This window comes from Adiantum capillus-veneris, chromosome 5 (genome assembly GCF_014529385.1).
Source record: "Adiantum capillus-veneris isolate H3 chromosome 5, ASM1452938v2, whole genome shotgun sequence".
Taxonomy (NCBI): domain Eukaryota; kingdom Viridiplantae; phylum Streptophyta; class Polypodiopsida; order Polypodiales; family Pteridaceae; genus Adiantum; species Adiantum capillus-veneris.
This window is the reverse complement of record NC_140935.1, coordinates 174,911,210-174,934,660: the sequence shown is the minus strand read 5'-3', so window position 1 is coordinate 174,934,660 and position 23,451 is coordinate 174,911,210.

The window sequence follows — 23,451 nt, the reverse complement described above, 5'->3', positions numbered from 1 at the left end:
AGTTACATAGAGACATTTCTATGTAAGTTTGGACTTGAGGATTGCAAAGCTATTTCCACTCCCATGAAAATAGGTTTAAAATTGAGTCTTCATGATGTTGGTGATCCTACCAATGTCACTCTTTATCAAACTCCTATTGGTTTCCTTATTTATGTATGCAACATGAGGCCAGATATTTAGTTTGCAGTCTCACAAGTTAGCAGATTCATGTATAGCCTATGGTCTAAGCATTGGCAGGCTAACAAGAGGAATTTTTGCTACTTGAGTGGCACTTTACATCTTAGCTTGTTTAATCCCGAGGTGGGATCATTGCCACCAGATTTACATGCATTTTCAAACTCAAATTGGACTGGTTGTTTTGACACACGAGTGTCCACAAGTGGTCTTTGATTCATGCTCGGGAGTTCATGCATATCATGGTTGAGCAAGAAGAAATGTACTATGTCCACTTCCAATTGTGAGGTTGAGTAAAGGGCAGTCTTCATAGCTATGGTTGAGTGTGTATGGCTCAAATGCCTTATGGTTTATTTGGGTGCTAGATAGGACACTACCAACACTATCTACACTGATAGTCAGGATGCATTGGTAGTTGCGAGGAACCTAGTTTTTTAGGCTCTTACAAATAAAATCGAGGTGCATTACCACTATGTCGGGGAGAGGCTCTCAACAGGAGAGATCATCTTGGCTTATGTACCAACACAGGACAACCTTGTAGTAGATATTTTCACAAAGGCATTGTCTCTGTGAATCTTGAAGCTTTTCGCAAATCTTTGGGCTTACTCCCCTTTGTGCACCAATCATGTCCTCAGGATATGGGACCTCCCTATACTGTATGTGCTAGCTCTTGTTCACTACATCACTCCCAAGGGGGAATTGTTACCATATACATGTGGTAGTGATGTGTGTGAACACACTTAGGACCGTCGGGGCATATTTTTCCTCACTAGGAGTTTTTTTCCCCCGTGCATTGTATATATGTCCATCACTCTAGGGCTATCTTATCTTTCCATTGCACACTAAGTAATATAGTCTCTATTGTGTGCCGAGAGCTTCCTTCGTCTTTTCCAAGATGTGTGTGTTTTCTTGCAGCCCTAATTCCAGCAAAAGTATCAAAGCAATAACAAAATAGGTCAAATGAGCAAAAATATACCCAAAGTACCAAGGATTGTGCCAATATAGCACCCAAGACAAAACAAAGTATACCTTATATGACTCAAAATCTAGTAACAACCCAGTACCAAAATAGTCCAAGGGAGTATCAAATGAAACAAAGAAGCACCAAAGTGCCAAGGGAAGTACTAACATAGCACCTAGTGTTCAAAAAAGTGTCCAAATAGTTAAATAAAGTACAAAAATAGTTCAAGAAGGTACCAAAGCACTATCAAAATATTTTAGGAAAGTACCAAAATAGCTCAAGAAAGTACAAAAGCACTAAACTAGAAAGTACTAAAGCAGTTTCAAAATAGTACCAAATGAACAAAAAAGAACAAAAACTAATATGGATTGTGCCAACATAGCACCCACAAAATAAACAAACAGTACCCTATAAGATTCAAAATAAGGAAGTACCAAAAATATTCAGGAGAGTACTAAATGAAATAAAGAAGTGCCATAAAGTTAAGGAAAGTATCAACACAACACCTAGTGTTAAAAAAAGTTCTAAAACATTTAAAGAAAGTTAAAAAAAGTTTTAAAACATCTAAAGAAATAGATATTATTTTTTATGGACATTTTAAATTCAAACTCAACTTGCTCTTTGGTTTTCAATACACAAGTAACTAGCATTGTCTGGGATAACATTTTCAGTGACACGTTAACATGCTTATTCTTAGTAGTAAGCTAAAAACAAAAAAGAACAGTACCAAAATTTGGTACTATAGTAAAACAATAGTTTGGTAAGAACTATAAAGCACAATATCAATGCTTGGTACTATAAAGTACCAACTTTAGTACTCTAGAATACCAAAGTTTGGTACTATAGACTACCAAAGTTTTGTACTATAGAGTACCAAATTGATAACACAGCAATAGCATTAGATAGAACTGATCACAAGTAAGAATATATTTAAGAGAATTACAACTATTGCTAGTGGTGAGAGTTGTAGTTGGGGTAAACACTATATGGCTCCCCTCATTGTCACTTCCTTCTTCATATAGCATATTGTTGTAGAAATTTTCATATATCTCTTGGGATATTTTAAATTGGTAATGCGGGCCATGGATAGATTCCATGGGAATCGTATAGTTCTAACAAGATGGGAGTAGATCATCATTGGTGGTTTCTGAATAATAGGTCTTGAGTTCAAATTTCCTTCTCGGGTAGATATTTAAGGTCTCTCTGGATAGTTTCCTACGATGTTAAAAAATTTTCTTCTTCTTCTTCTTCTTCTTCTTCTTCTTCTTCTTCTTCTTCTTCTTCTTCTTCTTCTTCTCCCTTGAGCAATGCATGTTGTTGTGCAATAGCTCGCTGCCCTCCATAGCCAAAATTAAGTCTCTCTCTCTATATATATATTTCTCTCTCTCTCTCTCTCTCTCTCTCTCTCTCTCTCTCTCTCTCTCTCTCTCTCTCTCTCTCTCTCTCTCTCTCTCTCTCTCTCTCTCTCTCTCTCTCTCGTATGGTGTTGTAGATGGTGGGAATATTCCCCACATAAGAATTCAAACTAGCGTCTGGTTTGGTAATTATCGATCCTAGTTACTCTAGTAATTGTATACTAGATGATAGTCAATCAGATGCCCAATTTTGTAGCTATAAATACGAGTCATTGCTTCATTTGATGGGTTGTCATTGGGGGATCGTTTGGTGGATTAGCTCATGCTATCATTGTATGCCATTGTATTGTGCTCTTGTGTCCAATATCATTCTTGGAGCTCATCATTCTCTTGTGTCTAGTATCATTCTTGGAGCTCATCATGCTCTTGTACTTGTTTGACTAAGCCTAGAGAAATCCTTTGGCTCAAGGCGTACTCTATTTGAGTTGTAATGGTCAAAATATAATCCAGTTCTAGTTCCACTTTCAATCTATGTATCATTTTGATTTCAATTATCATTTCCATTTCCATTTTGGTATCATTGTCCCTACCTGATCTGTTGTCTAAAGTTTGTTTGCATAAATTGACTTAGCTAAATCACTAACCCAACCTAGAATAGTTTCATTCCAATGTGGAGCCACTGTCCTATAATAAACACCAAATATGTTATTTTGGTAGTGTATGGAATCATTGGTAGAGTACCAAATTTGATATTTCTTAGAGGATATACCACTATTTAAAAACTCTCTACTTCAAAATCTACCAAAAAGAAAGCAAGAAATATTGATTGCAAGAATAAGAGGTTACCTAAGAGTCATTGGGAAGATGTATGAGATGTTTGGCACAACACTTTTCTTCCAATTCTTTGCTTACGTATGTCCTTTTTGTTAGGTGAAACTCTCATCTCCTATGTCCAAAAGGTATAGAAAAATCTATAATCTCACCTTTGCTAATGGTATATCAAGGCAATTGTCTCTGACAAGCACCCACTGGTGACACTTCATCTTCATCTTTTATCTCTAGCCAAGAACTTGCTTCCACTATATTCCATGAACGATGAACACCCAAGACGCTAGCAATTCTAGATTGATATATTGATGTTATGCTAAAAACATTATTCAATATCATCATCAAAGAGCTTCTCTTGACAAAAAGCTCGCTTGCTGAGTGGGGGCTCTTGAGCTGAGTCAATGTGTTATGAACACAGGAGACATGAGTTGATTTGACATTTGAATTTTGAATTTTGGAGAATTTTTGGTGGTGCATGAACTCCTAAATATCTCCATTTCAAGCCCTAGGGTTTTCCATCAAGCCACAATTGAGTATACGTTCTTCTTTGACCTAATTTTTGGCAATCAACCGTGACTCCTTTCTTTGCTTCTTTGTTCATGCTTTTTTGTCATCCAATAGATGCAAATATAAGCTTAGTCAGTCAAAGATTTGTCAATGGGAGTAGGCACACCAATTTTCATGGCATTTAATCTATATGTGGCTCTAAGTCAATATGGCTAGATGGGCTTGCATGGCTTTCCACACACACACACACACACACACACACACACACACACACACACACACACACACACACACACACACACACACACACATAAAATGTTTATGGAAGACACAACACGGTCCATAGTTGGAATGATTTGGTCTCTTCAGTCAACTATTCTAGGTTGGCTTAGTAAGTTAGATAAGTTAGTTCAGGCCGGCAGACTTGAAAAAACAGTTCAAGTAGGGACAATGATACTGAAATGGAAATGAAATTGATAATTAAAATGGAAATGACACATAGACTAAAATTAGAACTAGAACTATAATATATTCAGATCACTACAACTAGAATGGAGTATTGCATCAACCAAAGTATTTCTTTGAGATTAACCAAACAAGTACAAGAGCGAGATGAGCTCTATGAATGATACTAGACACAAGAGCACAATACAATGACATATAATGATAGCACAATCTAATCCCCCAAATGATAGCCCATCAATGAAGTAATGGCCCTTACTGGGAATTTAATTGCCTACCCACTATATAGCTAGTGTCACAGTAACTAGGTTCGGTAGCTACTAGTTCAATTGTAAGTCTTTTTTCCTGGGTTTTTCCCATCCTCTACATTTCCTTCCCTACCTTTTTTTGAATTTTTGAATATTTACAACATTTTGAATGGATGGCTGATACTTGACAAGATAAAATAAATTTAGAGGTCCTTTTTTAGAGTCTGAACTGACCTCTAAGACTGGTGTAGGTGGAGTTGCATCTGATCTAGCAAAATACAATTTAATCTTAGCTCCATTGTAGACCCCTAGCAGTAGTAACCCTGATAAATTGTTGAATCTCATTGTGCCATTTGAGAAGACCAAATAAACCTCATAAGGACCTGACCAAGCCACTTTTATATTAGGTTTCTTCATGCCTAACTTAGACTAGTACAACAACACTAAGTCTCCTTTTTTGAACTCTTTGACTTCGATCTTGCTCTCATGCCAGTGATTTCTTTGTTGCTTAACTACTTCTTGTTCTAGCATGGTGCAGTGTTTGATCTCATCTGGATGCAATAATTCATCTAATCATTGCTTGAGATTCATGTTGAAGTTCATGTCATACTCTACTTCTACCTTTATACTTGGGATTGCAAACTCCATTGGGACCACTGTCTGTATGCCATAGACCATTCTAAAAGTTTTCATTCCAATCGCGATGTTGTGAGAAGTTCTTTAAGCCCATAATGATGTTTGAGGCTTTGGATCCCACTGTTGTAGCTCATTTTGAATTTTATTTGTCAAGATCTTCTTTATCATATTGTTACTTCTATCCGCCTAACCATTGCATCTAGGATAGTATAGAGTGCATTTATGATGCTTAACTAAAAACATCTCAATAAGTATCTGAATTGTTTCATTCATGAAATGTGTTCCCCGATATGAGAATATTTCAAGGGCATCCACATCTAGAAAAGATGGTTTTGTAGAAAAATATTTGCATCAATTTTGTAGTGCTATCTAGCCACTTCTTGGCTTCACCCCATTTACTCACATGGCAAGTATCCATTACAATGTACCTACTCTTCCTAGGAGTGGCCTCCTTGAATGGACCCATGAAGTTTAGTCCCCACTTCACGAACACTCCCAATGGTTGTACTAGATTCAGAGCTATCATGTCAATTATTGTCGATCATCCCATCAAGGATCTACTAGTCAAGGAAATGGGATGTGTATATTTTACATCCTTCCTTAAAAAGAATCTAACCATCTACATCAGACAAAATTTTATTACCAGGTTGCAATTTCAGCAATTCAAAGACTGCATTCAAAGGTTTCCTAGAGATGTGGTAGTCTCTGTTATAGACTTTGCTGAGAATTACTCTTTCAAGGAGAAAAACGAAATCCAATCAATGCATTGGTACTCTTCACAAGTCACAATCTTGGTGCACAACACCTATGTTTGAGAAGAGGCTAATAGGGTGCTAAAGTATATACATTTCTATATCTTTGATGACAAAGACCATGACACATTGTTTGTGTAGAATTTCATGCAATTGCATAGTGTGTGGCTACAGGAGAAATGATCCAACTTCTTGAAGTGGCACCAGGTCTGGTCAGATAGATGTACTGCTCAATTCAAGGTATCCAAGCCGTTTTTCTTTGTGTCAAGGTATTCTGTCTTCTCTAATCTCTCGAACATGATTTCAAGTTTCTTGTTTTTTCCTAGCCTTTGAGACGTATCATTTATCTAGGTACTAATTTTTTATTGGCATTGAGATGCTAAAGAGTTTCTTGTGAGTGCACGAAAGTGGTACATGTGTGGAGAGTGAGAAGGAGAGAGAGAGAGAGAGAGAGAGAGAGAGAGAGAGAGAGAGAGAGAGAGAGAGAGAGAGAGAGAGAGAGAGAGAGAGAGAGAGAGAGAGAGAGAGAGAGAGAGAGAGAGAGAAACACACGGATGTGAGTGGAGCTCCCAAATCTCACTGTATGAGCACCATGTGAGAATGAGTGATTACTCCTTATTCTTTGTATGTATAAAGAATAAGGAAATAAATGTGGACGGTTGGACACTTCTCGGCACACACGGGCAAAGCACAATGAGGCAAACCACTTTGACCTAACATTCTCCCACTAAAGGCTGTGTGCTAATAACTGGGGAGAAGACTAGCCTATGACTAGTATATACAAGAGGTGAGAGAAGACGACTCTCAACCTATGCTCACTAGCTCACTCCAAACACACTCTAGTGTAGATACACCATGCATACCACTAGGGCTAGAGCAACAATGACACTACCGATGCAAGTATCAAGTGATGACCTACATGGCTCCACAATGCACAATGCCTATGTCAGTCATCGCACGATTGGCAACTCCCACTGCATAAGCAAGATTGGGTCTCGAGACTAAAAGGTCAGACATGAGACACCCAAAAGCCAATAAAACATGCATTATGTGTGACAACCTATCTCTGTCAGCAACCTCAGTGACATATGCATCCTAATCAGGAACCACCTGACTATGCATCACCATGTCAGCATCGTGTGGCAAAGCTATATCTGTTGAGAATGACTGCAAAATTGAAAAATCAGCACCAATGCAATCACACAGCTATCTGAAGGATACTATTGCCCTCAAACATATCAGATGCATCATAAAATAATGCATCGGTCTCTGGCTCAACTAATGTCACCTCAATTAATGACTCCCGGGGAGGTTACCTAATAAAAATGTAACCTATCACGTGAGTTCAACAGAAGGGTATTTAAAGTTCTTGAAACTTATAGAAATATATAAACAGATGGGTATTATTTTTTCAAATTCGAAAAAAACTTACAGATTTTAAAAGAAAAGTGTACGTTATATTCTTACAAAATTCACAGATAAGGGGTTTTACAAACATGTCTTGAACGCACGTGATATGGTACTTTCACACATAGTGAACTCCCCGAGTAATGACTGACCAAGTTGTGCATCCCTAGAGATACCACTATCTGTGTGAACATCACCACAAGACAAATGCACAACCTGCTCTCCATGCAGCACATCCGCAAAATAGACACGTCTCATCTCTCTCTCCAAACATGGATGCAAATACATAGAGACTACACCGCCTTGTGTGTCAAAAATATGCAAAGGGTATACCAGACCACTCCTAGCACCTATGACTATCACCAATGATCCCTTATGCATGACCACTCTCTAAGTAGTACACAATGTCCACTACTCTACAACTAACACATTGAAATGAGACTCTGGCTGAGTCCTGGTACATAGCGTACATCTCGTAGCATAAGCAATGCATCACTAGGTCAAGACATGCATACATATACATCACCCTCTATGTCCTATTTTGAACCATCAACAAGCTACACATAGCCAAGTCCCCCACTAGAGAAAGAGCAAAACAAATTACAACGTGGAATCACATGAAAAACTGCATCCTTGTTTAGTAGAAAACGCGTAGACAATCTGCTATCCCAAGACACAAAGTAGTCTGAAGACAAGCTAGACTCAAAAGTGACATGTGTGTCACATGCATACTCTCTAGCATCTATCCTCATAGTAGCACCATGCATCTACCTCTTCTGCTGCCTCATACGCCTGAAGCAATGATGCCTATTATGCCCATCGTGGCCGCAGTACCAACATGTCAGTCGCGATCGTGATCGAGAACTACCTCTAACCTGAAGCGTCTCCATATCCATGCCAAAACTATGGCAAACAAAGTGGGAGATAACTCGACCACTACACAATGCTCAAAAGCATGATCAATTGCACCAAAATTGATGCTCACATATGCATAAGACAACTCCACAATTTGTAAACTTTGCAAGCTTAAACTGGGACAAACTGCTCAATCGAGCGTAAAGCGTATAACCATATACGCAAGTAGAGAGAAAAATAGCTCAAAACGTGTCCCATAAGAGAAACTGCTTGCCAAAATCTGTAAAAAACCTGTGAAATCTGTGACCAGCCTGTATTGTAGCCACACAAGCATATGCAAATCCTCACTCCTGCGAGAGTGGATACAAGAATTATACCAAGCCGTGTCCAAATTGACAAAACCTGTCAAAGTGAGAGTAAACACTCCATCACTATCAAAGTGGGGATATATGACCACTGTACAAGATGGCATAACATTGCAAACTTTTATGGCGAGAAGACTGGAAAAATGAACAGAATGTTCTTTGCAAAATGAGTCAAAAAACTCAATGCAAACCGCAAGCCAAAAAACTACAGATAACTACCAGAGTGGGAGTCAACTCAACCACTAAACCATCAGAGAGGAAACTATGAATACGCATAAATCATGGCGAGAATCTGGGAAAAATCCGACAATGTTTCCCCTCGAAACTGAGCAAAACTTAAAAAATCTTACCAAATACGCATGAGAATAGACACTGTCTCAGTAGAAAAATCCACAAACGGTCTACATGCAATGCCAAAAGCCTGGCAAACTGGCTCACTCCTGACCGAGTAGCCCTATGGACGTGTACCTGTCCAAAAAACATTGCAAAGCTATAAATATGCTACCTACAAGCTATGGCTAGCTCAAACTATATCCACATAATGCATGCATAGCATGAAACTACACAAAATCATGCTAAAAAATCTCTCTGAAATGCCCCACAAAGTCAAACAATGCGCATAAAACCGCACCCTAATGTGTAACGATTCAAACGTCACATTCCAAAGCACCACTTTCATACGCAAAACAAGGTGAATTCTCTCTCAAATAGAACCACAGTGTGCCATACATAGCCAAAGATGCAAACCGCATCACTCTCTACACAGTAGGAATGAAACTGCAAAACCTCGATATGTCAAAATTTTTGACAAGCTGCTGCAAAAATTTTAGCATGCAAAATTTTAAAATTTTGATATGACTAGCACATCTGGAACATGCCAAAACCCCAGGGTAGACTCCTCGATCACATGTATCTGAGTCCGGGTGTGAGAGATATGCCAAAATCCTCCGTTTTCGACCCAAAAACGCCGCATAAACTTGTTGTTGTTGCACCTAATGTAATTAAGAGAAAAATTACAAAAAAAGGATATCACCATCATGTTTGGAATGTGCCAAAACCCCAACCTAAACTCCTGGATCATATCCATCCCACTCCGTGTGACAGATATATGCAAAAAACACTTTTTCGGGAGCCAAAAACCAGCAAAAACGAGCTGCAACACTTCTTGTTCTTTCTCTTTTTTTACAAAAATCAGAAATGGCTTGCTACACAATCTCTACACATTTCTAAGCTAAGATCTGACACCATCGAGCCGTATCCACCGTCGCGAGCTCAAGCCACCATAGCCGAGCTCCGTCGCTTCCGTCTCGTCGGGAAGCCGTCGCACGTGTTGCCAAATCTCTGATACCAATTGATGAGTGCACGTGTGTGTGGATGCATGCATGCATAGGTGTGGTGTGTGCGGGGAAGGGGGAAGAGCACAAGCCGGTGTGGGTGAAGCAGCCTCACAAAAAACATGATCTCTCTCTCTCTCCTTTTGCCTGGTGGAATGTAAGCTCCTGTTACCTTGATCTTTTAAATCTACTTTTCGAATCCGTGTCGAACCACCTCCGATCTAGTGCCGCCAAGCACCAAACTCTATCACCATTGAGAGATTTCCACTGCCGCGTAGTCGTAGCTCTGATACCAATTGTGAGTGCGCGAAAGCAATGCGTGCAGAGAGTGAGAAGGGGGGAGAGAGAACAACACAGGGATGTGGGTGGAGCTCCCAAATCTCACTGTATGAGCACCATGTGAGAATGAGTGAGAGCTCCTTATTCTTTGTATGTACAAAGAATAAAGAGATAAACGGGGGCAGCTGGATAGCTCCAAACGGACACGGGCAAAGCACGGTGAGGCACACCGCCTTTACCTAACATTTCTTTGCATCGGGTCATGGCAAAGGAGAGCATGATAAGGCTGGTGCAATTGTCAAAAAGGCTCTGACACATGAGCAATTGAAACATGATGCATGGCACATGAAGTGTGCCAAGGATGTGGTTAGTTTCTTGAACCATAAATTTCATGATGAAAATACCTAGTGAGAGGTGAATCGAATTTTTTGGGACATCAAAGCGGCTGATGTGACAAGGGAGAGGAAATGGAATTGCAAGTGAGTGGAAGGGTCACACTCTTTGCATTGTGTGAATGGAAACTAAAGAAATGACAAGTGTGCACTTCGCTACAAAGCTCTCTCATGTTTTTGTCAATTTTGTATGTCACAACATTGGAGGCGATGCCTTAACAGAACACATGTTGAAAACTGGCAGTATATCACCATCAAACCATTGGACAACAGTGATGAAGGAAGTGATCAATCAAGTGATGATGAAGGATCATATTTTCCTATGTATGTTGGACATCATGATGCCATTAGTGATGCTATGTGTGTAGGTGACAATTTTGCCATGATTATGAACGAAGACGGAGTAGACTTCTACCTCTTGAGGTGCTCAAAGGAGAAATAAAAAACAACATAAGCTCTTAGAGATTCTTGGGACAACTGCATTTTTTTTTTGAAATTCCTATTTGGTTGAGGGCTGCTATTATGAGCTAGTTGATGGTACCGAGGATTTTTATTACAAACCTCTTGACCATCCAAAAATGTCATTGGCATCGCACTTGGTTCCATCAAGATACCTTTGGACCCCTTGCACGGAGAGCCACATAAGTTCAGATTATCTCCAAAGGTTTACAAAAATGTGTACAATAGCATGCAAATGGTGTTATAGGTCTTTGTATCTTTGAGCCTAATAAACAATTGTTTTGTTGTACCTGAGTCCTCCCAAAGAACCTAATAAAAAATGTAGCCTCTTGATTCTCTTTTCTCTTTCTACAGTCCATGTGTGGTGTGTTTCTCTCTCTCCCACCACCACTTCTCACATGATATCAAAGTGCTAATTTTCAGCGAGCATACAAGGCACATGTAGTAGTGTTTTCATCTTGGTAAAGTGTGGGAGACCCTCTCTTTATAAAAGGGACCGAGAGTCGCCTGACTAAGTTTTTAATGTGGTGAAGCCCTTGGAGGTGCTTGCATTTTTCAGCCCTCTTGCAGACAATCGTTTGGAAAATTTCAAAGGATAGGAGTTTGTGTTTGTGTAGGAGGTGTCTTGGGGGGCCTTGTCCGTGTCGTTAGTCTCTTTTTCTGACACGAATAACCAAAGGCTCACCTACATGACAACAAACTGTCTATCCCCATTTACTGTACCAACATGTGTACTTCAAAGTAATTTTAAACTTACTACACTTTAGGTTTCAATCATTTGACTACTTGTTCAGGTACTAAAGGGGGTATCCAGATAGTCTCAAAGTACCAATGTTAGGTTTTTAGTGCATGTACTACAATGTAGAAGTGTGCAAATTAGGTACTTAAATAAACATGCATGGAACATATATGTAAATTAGGTACTTTAAGTACCCTTGTTGTTAGTCACCCAACATTCTTCACATGTATCTGTCTGTAGATAGGGTACCCTAAACTACCATTGTGGGTGTTTTGGAAGTTCCCTTTTAAAAATACCTACCTATACATCAGGTACACCAAGTACCTTGTTTGGTACCTGTCAGGTTTCTTTCTAGTGCTAGAATGCTAAAACACAACATGATTGTAGTGAGAAGAGGCCTCTAATGACTACACGACATGGTCTTAGAAGCCTTAATTTACGTGTCTGGCACCATCCACAACCACAACCAAACACCCACAACATAAATTGAGTCCAAAGCACAAAAACTAGAGTCCAAAGCATGTTAAACTAACATAATGGAATTACTATAAATTCAACTTCTGTGTTGCCCATGAGTTACATGTTAACAAAGGCATTCAAATGTTGTCCTAAAAAACATCCCTCATGAGAAGTAGGCATATACATGGGTTAGTATAGAGAGCGTTAAGTTGTAATGACAAAACTGGTAGTACAAGGGTTTGCTACAAAGCTTGGCTTCCTAAAATTGAATGATATTTCTACAAATATCCCTCACATGACAAGGATGAGATACTAGTGCTCAAAGACCATTGGCATAAAACGTGGCCCCATCAAGTATCCTTTATAACTGGTCATATTTCCACCTCGCTTGAGTGCAGCTATAACATACTTTTCCTTTGATGTAGGCTTCACATTGAAGGTGAAAGATTTGGCTAACCGATATGTAGCATCATGCCACTTGGAAAAAACCTCCTGCAAATCCCTGAGAATTCACTACTCCAATCCTATAGGCGAAGTACAATGATGTAGGAACCATGCGAATTATAATGGAATTTATAAAGACTGTTGTTGATCAATAGCACACTTCTCGTACTGTATTATAGAACCAGCTTTAGAAAACCCCGTAGATTCTTTAAAAGGACTGGTTTTCTACCTACCATTTTGAATGTGGCTAGATCACACAATTGTTGTCTAACCCATCCGTTGAAGTACTCACAAAGCCCCCCAAAAGATGCCTTGATTATTCTGTTCACTCAGCTCAACATTGTTGAACTCCAAATGTAAGTATTTGCCCAAACCACAACCCAATCTAAGAACTATTTTGCATCCTTGGTAACGTAGAGGTACCTGAAGAAAAACAATTACCGCTCTGTGGGCATGCACAAATCATACATATAGCAAAAATATTTCAAAGCCTTAGTCAAACCTGTCATCCTTTTTGTTGATGAGGTCGAACCCAACAATTTTAAGATCAAGTGGCTGAGCATCCATGTTATCACAATTTGCAATCCATGAAGTATAGAGGACATCGTTAAGATCAAACACTAATGCTGGTCATGAGGGGATATCAAATGGTAGTGTTGTGATGGTTTTTGTAATATAAGGGGGAGGATCTCTGATAATTATTATTTCTTTGACAGGCGATTTGAGAGTCCTCTTTTCTTTTGGTATCTCTATAAAAGACATGGCCTTTACATTGAAAAGGAATAGACTAAGCACTTTTTAACCAAAATAAGAGTGACAATTGTAATAAATTGAGAGATAGAGATATGGAGGCCACCATAAAATTCTCATTTATATTTAAAAAGCAAGAAACAAAGATTCTACCGTTACAATGAGTGAAGACACAAAGTGTCTTTAATGTCATAGTTTTTTGCAAACTAGAGGCTCTGGGGAGTGGGAAATAATACTGGGATGTTGGAGGGGATTACTTTTTTTGGGAGATTTCTTCGCAAGAGGTGGTGACTTCGGAACTTCCTTGCTCGTCGCTTTTCCATCTCCACCTAGAATCAAAATTCAAGCGACTAACATGCTGATGAGCATAAACATGAGCTATAGAGATAAAACTATCAATGAGGTTGACCCAACAAAATTCATCTACGTGCTGAGATGCTTTTCTTGAACAAGCCATGAATAAAAGAGGTATCACCATCATTCTCTTTCGCAGCCTTGTTAGATTGCTGCTTTGAGCGATTCATCTCTGATGCTTGCGTATTTTTGGTGGATGTTTAGCTGCACCATAAAGAGACACATTAATGAAAAGCATCCAATGTCTATAGGGAGCTAAGTTCTATGGCCAAAAAACTTACCATCAGCATGTTTCTTTTGCTTCCTTGAATTATTCACCATATCACTAAGGAAGACAAGGGAATTCGGGTCTGCATCACCATGAACCATGCATTACACCGCTTCCACCTCCTCTTGCACTACAAAATCTATCATCTTAACATCAATATCTTCCATTGGTTCAGTTTCCTTTGGTTCTGGTTCACCCATTTATCTGTTCAAAAGTCTCCACCTAAGAAGATGGGGTTTTGTCAATTGCCACATGTGAGCCTTTCTCGCAAACCAAAGTTTTGTCACTTGCCAAGGATGAGCCTTCCCTGCCACCTAGAGTTGACTGATCATCAAATTGCATGTTTGTGTCTATGATGTTGGCATCCGGAGCTACATCAACATTCAACTTCGGTGCCTCAATTGGTAATGTTTCCACATATGGAATATGATTGGAACTTGCAACTACACCACAAAAGTTGTAGCTTGTGTAATCAGAAAAAGTTTCTTGCAATCTTAACAAACTCTATTAATCTCAACCATTATGCACACGCATCAACTTTGCCGATTCCAAAGTACTATGCTTATAGGAGGGGTTGGCACATTCTTTCTCTGACCCAGCCCATCCAGCAAAACACAAATACTCTGCTTACAAGAGGGGTTGACACATTCTTTCTCTGACCCAACCCATCCAGCAAAACACAACTCATGGTATGCATCACCACATGATAGTGTATATACACACACTACTTTGGAAGCCACAAAACCTAAACCACATGCAGCACATGCTCTTGGAGTAGTCACTTTGGCCTGTTTGGTGACTCGCATGCTCGCCATTTGTGGGATGTAGCAACATTGAGTCACCTCTCTTCACTTGATCTAGCAAGCTCTCACAAAATGTGACTTGAGCAGCACATGTAGCTTCTAATGCTGCCAACTTAATCAGTTCTTTCTACACCACACTTGACAAGTAAATACCAGTCCATGCCAAAAAAGTACCAAAGATACACTCTATGTACCTATGATATTACCAGGGACAAGCTCAAAGTACCAATCACAAGAACTTACCAAGCACATATGAAAGCTACTTTGCAACAAAGACATGTACTTTCCCATGGTACAAACACATGCATGGTACTTAGAAAAAAAAAGACATGTACTTTCACAATGTACAAACACATGCATGGTACTTTGGTACTTTCAAAGTATTGATCTAGAAAGGTACTTTGAAAGATAAATTAAAGGCATATTTTTTGTCAATGTACCTATGATAGGTACTATAAAATCTACCAAGTAATACAAAAATATTTGCAAAGTGCCTACGTGGGTACTCTTGGTTGTACCTTGAATTTGAACTACCATATAAAAAGCTACCATATTACTTAGCTTTACAAAGTACTTTTAATCCTAGTCTAATGGCAGACTTTGTGATTTTCACCACCATCACTAAGATCTATGAACCACTAGTCAATAAACTTGCATTGGTACTTAAAAAAAGTACCATGATCTACTCAGTCCCAATCAAATGGTGGATTTTGAGAGCTCTACCTATTTGCTACCATTTATAACCTATATGAAGCACCCACAATGCCACATTGGTAGCTACAAAAAGTACCATGGTGTATATAATCACAATCACATGGTGGAATTTGAGAGTTCTACCTCATTTCTACCATCCCTAGGCTTTGTGAAGTACACATTCGGCTCCGTTGGTATTTATATAAAGTACCATGACATATTTAATCCTTGTTAAATGGCAGAGTTTGTGTAGTTCTGTCTACTTGTGCCTTAAGTACCAAAAAGACTCCATTAGGACTTGTGGAAAGTACCATGGAAAACATAACCAAAGTCAAATGTTGAATCTTGAGAGTTGTACTTGTCAAGTAATATCCCAAAACTCTATGAACCACGTAGAAAGTTCACATGGTACTTACATTGCACTTAAAAACCTAGATGCAAGTTTTAGTTTTAATACACAATGTATTGATCTTGATGCATACCTTTATACAGTCAATGTCGTTTCTAATATTTGAGTTGCTTGCATCAACCCCTAGATCTATCAATGCACTTGAGAGAGAAATGATCTTTGCATCAATAACCATCACTCAGAATAAGATGCACCACATGCTCCTCCCTCCATGTTGTCTTTTAGTGTTTGAAGCTCAGTCGATTGCACTTGAAGATGCTCCCTCTATCTTCCACATGCTTTGAATTTCTCTTGTAGTTGCACTTGGGCTGCATTTGGTGTGTTTTTCACACTCTCCAGTGTACTCTTTCTTGCAGCCAACATTTGCTCCACTTTTGCCACAATTTGGAGGTTAGCAGAGCTGTAATTCAAAAATCAGTGAGGGCCCAAAATGGACGAAATAGAAGTTATCCCCGCATGGTCAATGAGAGCCTTCGGAGTGGATTCTCTAGTCCGAGTCACATGTTGAACATTCTCATTGCAGTCAATCCAGTTCTTGAGCTTTTTGTCCATCCCGCCGGGGAGCTTCTTGCAGTGATCTAGGACTTGTTCACCGAAAACAGCCCATGCAAACTTCCATTGACCCGTTGTTGGACTCTGCGTGGTGGTTGGGTATCTCTCATATACAAACAAGGTTGAAAACTTGTGCGTGATTTCTTTGTTGCTTGGTATGGCTTGAATACTTTGTGAAAAATAACCTACATTCTTCTGCATATTCAGGCCGCACCATATGAAAGAAGATCCTCGCACCCTTCTCCACTTTCTTTGTGAAGACTGCCAGCCAATCCTCATGTGTCACATCCTCATCAGACAAATGTTGGTACAGCTTGCCTTCCAAACTCAGACCATATTCTTGGTGCAGGTCATGTTGTGTAAAGCAAAATTTAGTCTGCTTGGGATATTGAGCCTTTTGAGATACTACTATTGAGCACAAAAATTTAGAGGGAAGGTGATTAGTAAAAACACTCCTATCGCCATGTAAAACTATGCATTCAACAATAGGACTTATGAAATGTGGACATGGGAAAAACACCGGCAAACCTTTAACATCTTTTTTTTAAAACCAAAAAGTACTAATTTAATAGATTCATCTATTCATGAGAAGGAAATGGGTGATTACCATTGCTCTTTTCAAAGGCAAGAAAGGTGTCCTTTGATGACAAACTTGCACCACTCTTGGTTTGCTACCATTGAAATGCAAGTTGGTAGATGACACCTCAATCGATGATTTGTTTGGTAAGGTGCACTTTCATGGTGGTGTATTCATTTTTGGTGTCCCAATGAAAAAACTATCAAATCTCATCCAACAATGAGTGCAACACCCTCAATGTTGAGAGAGAGAGAGAGAGAGAGAGAGAGAGAGAGAGAGAGAGAGAGAGAGAGAGAGAGAGAGAGAGAGAGAGAGAGAGAGAGAGATCTCAGTAGCTTGATGAAGAAATGTGTCATATAGCAGTCTCAAGGCATAGCACAGTATAGAGTGATCTCTGAAAGAGTTGCAAACAAGATCAATCCATGCAAAGCGACCTTGGAACATGCCAGCACGAAGCAGATTAGCTTTTGCATGCTTGCATTTCAAAAATGATGAAACCTCAAAGTGATGTTTTTAAATCTTGGTACCCCTGCAGTCAACCTAGACAAGACCCTCACCCAATATGAAAGTACCAAAGAGATCCACCAATTTTGTCCCAAAACTTGACCACCTTTACATGCTTTCACCCACTTAGGTTGGCACCTCCCTCTACTAGATTAGTTGTTCCCCTTCTATCCCTCATCACTTGTTTGGAAACATCATTGTTGTGCATTTTCATTTAGAATAGTTGATAGCTCTTTCTCCTAGCCTTTCAAACTCCCAAATGACATTTTTCTTCAATGGTTTCAAGCCCTTTTTAGTGAGAGGCTAAGGCATCAATGATAGCATGGCCAAATAAAACCATGTTAACCCTCGTGGCTCACGGACACCCTATCGCCTACGACGGACACCGTAGCCGCATTATTTATTTAAGTAGAGTCAGGCACCGGGCTTGTCGGTCCAATAGGGAAAGGTAGAGTGATCGCCGATGAGAGGCGCACTCTAACACGAACATGCTAGGGTTAGTTGGCTAAGCATGGGCGCCCAAGTGTGAATGGGGTGAGCTCACATAAAATCCAATTAAACCTAAAATTGAGTCATTCTCTCATTGTGCAATAGAAGCTGCTCTTGCTCCATCTCCACCTTCTCCTTCACCATCTCCTTGTGTGTGTGCATGTGAGAGAGAGAGAGAGTGTGAGAGTGTGTGTGCGATCGAGCGTTGCGGCGGCACGACGGCGGCGAGGCGGTTGAGCGCGGCGTAGCGGCGTCTCCCTCTTCTTTGCGGCGCGGGAATCCTTCATTCTCAACTACGCAGGAAGGTGAGTGACACACCGTTCTTCCTTGTGAGCTTGTCTGTTGTATGACTGTGTGCTAGGAGCCTTTGTGGCTCGCACACGGCGCATAGAAAGTCCCTAGCCTTGACATTTTTGGCGCCGCTGCCGGGGAGCTGCTACGCGTGAAGCTCCAATGGCGACCTGTAAATTGTATTGAAGCTATTTTTTATGTAGGAAAGGCGCGGCTTAAGTTTGATCATTGTTGTTATGCAAAAACAGTAGTGAAAGACACAATGTTGTTGACTGCATTCAAGTTTTATGTGTTCTGTTAAGCTTTGTTTTGTTAGTTCTATTAAGCTCCGATTTCAGCTTACACAGTTAGCATTTCTTGCGTTTCTGCGTTTTCTGCATTTTCTGGTTTGCACTGCACAGTTCTGTCAGGTTTCAATTTTCTGCATTTTCTGTGTTTTCTGGTTTGTGCACAGTTAGTTAATTAAGCAGGTTAGTAATTAGGTGAACCACTGATTAGCAGGTAAGTAGGTAGGTGGGACAGTAAATAGTTAGGTGAGGTCAACGCGCACCAAAACGCGTACCAGATAATATCCCAAAAAAAAAAAAAAAAAAAAAAAATCTTTTTCGGAAAAAAAATCGAAAAATAAAAACGTGAGTGAGGGGGAGGTTAGATTTTCGAAAATAAAAAACATGAGTTATAAAAACGGACGGGTTGGTTTGTATAAAAGTTAGATCGGGATTGTTTGCCCAAGCCCAGGCCCAGGCCTCAGTCCTCAGTCTTATGATATATACTAGACTCACTCTTATATATATACCCTACCCCTCAAGAGGGAATGAGAGCATGTGGGACAAGTCCTCCACTCTCCTCCCTTCTCTTCCCACTTGCACCCTTAGACTTGCAATTTGGAGCCTAGTTCCCCAGCTAGGAAAAGACTGTTTCGGTCTTTTCTGGAGCAAAATAGAACCAAACGGTGGGCTGTAAAGCACAGCGCTCCTAGCGATACGCTCGTTTCGAGCTATCACACGGCCCATTCCACGACACGCTCTAAAAAATCTAGCAAAAAAACAAACAAAAAACACGCAAAAAACTAGTCACAAGGCCTCCTAGAGCAGCTTTTTGACACCTTAGGGTATCAAAAGCACATGCACTTACGCTCTGGGCGGGTGCTAGAACACGAGCATATTGAGGGTGCCTCTGTTCATACGGACACCCATTACCCATCCACGATAGGCTCTAGACCCTCAGCGGGGACACAAGGTAGCACCACCCAAGACCCTAAAATAGCCGCTAGTGATTCCTCCTCCGACTCAGAAATCATGGAAGCATACCCTACCCAAAACACTGAGAGAGAAGGCCATGCACCTCCCGAAGCTCCACAGCCTAGTACTAGTATGTTTAGCCGTTTCATGGAAACATTAGGTAGAGCTACTCGCTCGGAACCTGATGCAAATGAAGCACACGAAGGGGGTGGGGAAGTGGACTCTCCTTTCACATCGCACGTGGACCCCACACCCCCAAAGAGTGTCCATGTGGATATCCTACCAACTTCTTACCAAGAAGGCCTTGTTGAGCTGCCTCCTTCAGAAGTTCCCTCTAGAGTACCGTTGGTGACAAGTAAAACCACGGGGAGCAACATTGCTTCTACCTCACAAGAAACCGTTAACACGTCAACTCTAGAAGGATTGTTCATTAATGATCATTGGACATACGACCTCCACACTGAGGTGTTGACGGATCTACACTCTGGCCACGCCTACCATGTAGGATGGATAGAGATTGTACAATCCACCTCTAGTGCCACGAGCATCGAAGATCAACAGAAAATGATTTGTAATGTTATCCATGGCATTATTCAATCGGAAAGGCAAAACCGAGGGCTAAATATACTCTCAACTGGCCCCATGAGATTTCTGGATACGAGCAAGGCTCAACAACCTACTCTATCACAAATGGAGACTCCTCTAATGAGTCCCATGGACCCATCTTACGTCATTTCACCTAGGGTCTCTATGCAATCTGAGCCTCCGAGCGACAACTTTAGCTTCCCTAACTTGGCTCAACCCTCTATTAAGGAAAACACAGTGCTCACTCCAGAGATAGTCCTGACAGAGAATGTACCGATGACATCTACGGTTAGCGCAGTGCCACTACCTAGTGTCGTAGTACCTAATATGGGGCCTTGACCGTATGTGCCTCTAGCCCCTTATGCACACATGGCCCCCACACCTCCAATTGTACCACTTGCTTATGCTCCTTGAGTGCCGCTCCCTAGCCCTTATCCGAGTGGACCTATGCCCGGTTATGTTCCATATCCTGCATCATCCACACATATGCCAAGACCGGTACCCGTCCCTCTCCCACATATGATTCCAAGAGTACCTCCACCAGCCCTGCCTCCTCACATAGGTGACTTGGCAGCGTTTGCTCAAACCATAGGTCGATCTATCGCGGAAAATATGCATCATGCATCTGATAGAGAGCCTAGAAGTAAGGCAGTACAAATTGCCAAACTCACGCAAAAATTCAATGGGGACGAAGATGCTAGAAAACACATTGAAGTGTTTGAACAAGTATGTGATTCCTTAGGGGAACGCAACGAACTACATAAGTGCAATGCCTTAATCTTGACATTAAGTGGGAAGGCTGGAGATTGGTATAGAACCCTAAGGGTGGACGAGAAAACAATCTACCCTACCCTTCGAAGGTTGTTTCTAAAGGAGTACATACGAGAAGGTGTGCTTTGGGGTGTAGCATCTCAGCTACAGAAGGCTGAACATAAGGAAGGAGAGTCAGTAAGGGACTTCATTAGTCGTCTAAAGCACTTAAACTCTCGCTGCCCTGTAAATGAGCGCTTCAACAATAACCAACTGCTTGATCGATTCATTCGAGGGTTGAGGAATGAAGGAATCTATAATGGACTAGTGATTAGAGGTATCACAACCTGGGAAGATGTCACTGCCAATGCAATCCAATTAGAGGACAACTTGATGATAGCAGGCATGAGGGTGTCTACTGACACGAGATCCACTAGCTCACAAGCCATTGAGTATGAACCCATGACTGCAAAGCCCATTGCCAATGAGCCAAAGGTATTTGAAACATTCTTGACAGACCTCACCAAGGCAATCCAAGAGTCTCTTAAGGATAATCGACCCCCTCAAAATAGTCACATGTATCCAAGAAGGGAGCAACAATGGTGTTCCATTTGCTTGGGTCCACATAGCACTAGTGAGTGCCCTACGTTTAGAGTAAAATTTAATGGAACTTGCAACGCATGTGGTAGGTATGGTCACCAAGCTAAGGATTGTTTAATGATCAAACGTATGATGGCAAATAGACCACCTGTAGCCTGGACGGATGCGCCTCGAGCTCCTGTATTGATGCCTGCTCCACCTGTTGAGCAACTACCGCAACACATGGTCCCTAGATCTCAAAATGTTGTACAAGCTACACCGCTACCACCTCCTGTGCTAGGACCGCAGCCCCCGCATCCAAGAGTCGCCCCTATGAACCAAGTGGGTTGCGAGCCATCTAATGCTTATGCAGATGGCTGTGAGGAGGAAATAGACACTAGTATTGCCTACGGACTTGATACATTGGAAGAGTGTCCTATGTACTACATGGAAGATTGTTGGGGGCAAGTCAAGCCGGTTTATCAAGCTGCTGCTCTCGCATCCAGAGGTCAAAATATCAACACCCAGGCTAGGAGGCCACCTCTTCAATGCTACGAGTGTGGTGGACCACATCGGGCAGCGGAGTGCCCTATTAGGCTACAAAAGAATGCTGCACAGATGCAAATGAATCAAGGGAGCACGTCTGCAATGCCAATACTCACATGTAATCGTTGTGGCATAGATCACTTGATTGCCCAATGCCCCTATAACCCAAATGCGCTTAAAATCACACCCCTAAATTTGGTCGAAATTGCTAGTGTGACGTCGCCAATACCACCCGTCGCACCCGCTTATGAGATTACACGGTCCATGCTTCAAGGGCCAGGCCATATCCTCGAAGAGAGAGATACCGCGTCAGTTATCCAAGCAAAGAAAAAGAAGACACGAAGGAAGAGGTCGCAGAATACGGGAAATTCAAAGCCAAGTTCCAAAACAAACATAGGAACAGGAGATGACCCCGTGTATATGAATGACCTCGAGGATGATTCAGATTCAATCGAGACAATGGAGACTAGAACCAATACCACAAAGGGAAAGACCGACAAAGAAAACCGTAACATGGAACCAAATGAAAACCGAATAAGAGAAAACCATAAAGAGCCTCTGAAAACACCACAAGTGTTTCCAAATCCAATCCAAGACCCCCAAGATAAACCGCAGGGGAAAAAAGGGAAGAATCGTAACAAGAAGATTGGGACGTACCCAAACCCAGTAGACGAGATTGAGCAGGTGAAACATCTAAGAGGTTTAGTGGAGGAGACTCAAAGGAAACTAGAACCAGAACCCATGCATGTCAAAATTCATGACACAGTGTTTCCCACGCAAGTTCATCCACCCCACATGAACCATAGACCGTTAGCCATATCTAGTATCATCCAAGAAGGGAGTGAGGACGGGACATTAGAAAGTGAGCATACACCCTTCTTGTTGGAAAGGATGTTTAACGAAGGAATACCTGATCCCATTGAGGAATATGAGATTCCATCCTCACCAGTTCCTAGTCAAGGACCTACACCCTGCAAAATGCCAATGAATGTTACCAAACTAGTGGACTTCATGTCTTCTGAGGTCCGAACCACGATCATAGCAAAGCTGTATGGAGATCCTGAGTTATTCCTTGCACTTCGAGCATTCCTTAACGGAGAGCTACGAACGGGATTACCGCAGTTTGTGCAACCAAATAGGCCTGACTCGATTATGATTGATGAGGAAAATCATGTGCAATCACTTGACTTAGATGGACACGAGTCTGTGATCGAGGTACCCATTAACGAATTAGGGCAGTATTTTGAAGGCGACGAGTCTAATGCGACCCTACCCATCACTACCAAGGGATTAACTATAAAGGGAATTCTTGATGGTGGTGCAGGAGTTAGCATCGTTACAAAAGATTGTTGGGAATCCATGGGAAAACCCCGCATCAGTGTTACTAACATTGTGGTAAAGATG